The sequence below is a fragment of the Mus pahari genome, chromosome 1, assembly GCF_900095145.1.
Source record: "Mus pahari chromosome 1, PAHARI_EIJ_v1.1, whole genome shotgun sequence".
In the NCBI taxonomy this organism is placed as follows: domain Eukaryota; kingdom Metazoa; phylum Chordata; class Mammalia; order Rodentia; family Muridae; genus Mus; species Mus pahari.
This window is the reverse complement of record NC_034590.1, coordinates 153,326,823-153,327,993: the sequence shown is the minus strand read 5'-3', so window position 1 is coordinate 153,327,993 and position 1,171 is coordinate 153,326,823. Positions and strand designations below refer to the sequence as shown.

At 43.3% G+C, this 1,171-nt stretch overlaps 1 pseudogene; it reads right to left on the bottom strand.

Annotated features, from left to right (window-relative positions):
• Positions 1–633: 633 nt before the first annotated feature.
• LOC110334315 overlaps positions 634–1,171 on the bottom strand; it is a 3,890-nt pseudogene continuing 3,352 nt past the window's right edge.

Genomic DNA, 1,171 nt, shown 5'->3' with positions numbered 1-1,171 from the left:
ATACAGTTTCTAAGAGATGGTAATGTTTAGTTTTTTAAAATATATAAAATCCCCTGCTTGAGAGCTGAAAAACACACTCAGATTCAAACTGCCTCTATGTTTGTTTCTGTTTGTCACCACTGAATCCTTACCCACCTGGCCTCAAGAACTCACATCCCAGGGACCCCCATACTGGGCTGGGGTGGTCCATGGCAGGCTAAAATAACTAAAGCAAGCTCTCTTATTTGTATACATAGGCTGTCTCTTCCTACGGCAGGGTTCAAGACATCAGCACCGGGACATGGAAAGATAGTTTTGTTTTGTTTTAAAGATTTGTTTATCGATTTTATGTATATGAGTATGCTATAGCTGTGTTCAGACACACCAGAAGAGGGCATCAGATCTCAGGACCTCTGGAAGAGCAGTCAGTGCTCTTAACCACTGAGCCATTTCTCCAGCCCAGAAGATAGCTTTTAAAGTTTAGGAGGAGGGGTTTCCAAATGGGGGATCTGACAGTCAAATAGGTGGGGTTACAGAAGCGGAGCCTAAGCAGAGCAAGGTCATAACAACTTCCTGAGAAGTCATAATGACTTCTTTCTTTCTTTCTTTCTTTTTTAAAGTTGAAGATTTTATTGTCTTCATAACAAAATCGGCTTAGAGCTGGATCACTTGGCCCTTTCTCTTCTTATCGACTCCCAGTTCAAAATGCTCGCATCTCTTCCTGGCCAGCATCGTCTTAGATCTGCAGTTGGGCTCAGCACACCCGTCTCAGCACCATCTTCTTTGTAGTTTTAGCCTTTTGGCAGAAAATAGGCTTAGCCTGCCCACCACAGCCAGCCACTCTGTCTCCTGTGATAACAACACTTTCCCTGGGCGTACAGAGAATCCTTGCCCTTCTTGTACTGTGACACCTTGTGGGGTTGGTGCTTCCCACACTTCTTGCAGAATGTCCCTGGGTCTTGGGAACATTCACCGTGCTTGCAGGAGCACTATCAGCTCAGAAAGAAATAGAATTTTTTTTAAAAAAATTATTTTATTTTATTTTATTTTTTGGTTTTTCGAGACAGGGTTTTGTTTGTTTGTTTGTTTTGCTTTTTGTTTTTTGAGACAGGGTTTCTCTGTGTAGCCCTGGCTGTCCTGGAACTCACTCTGTAGACCAGGCTGGCCTTGAACTCAGAAATCTGCCTGCCTC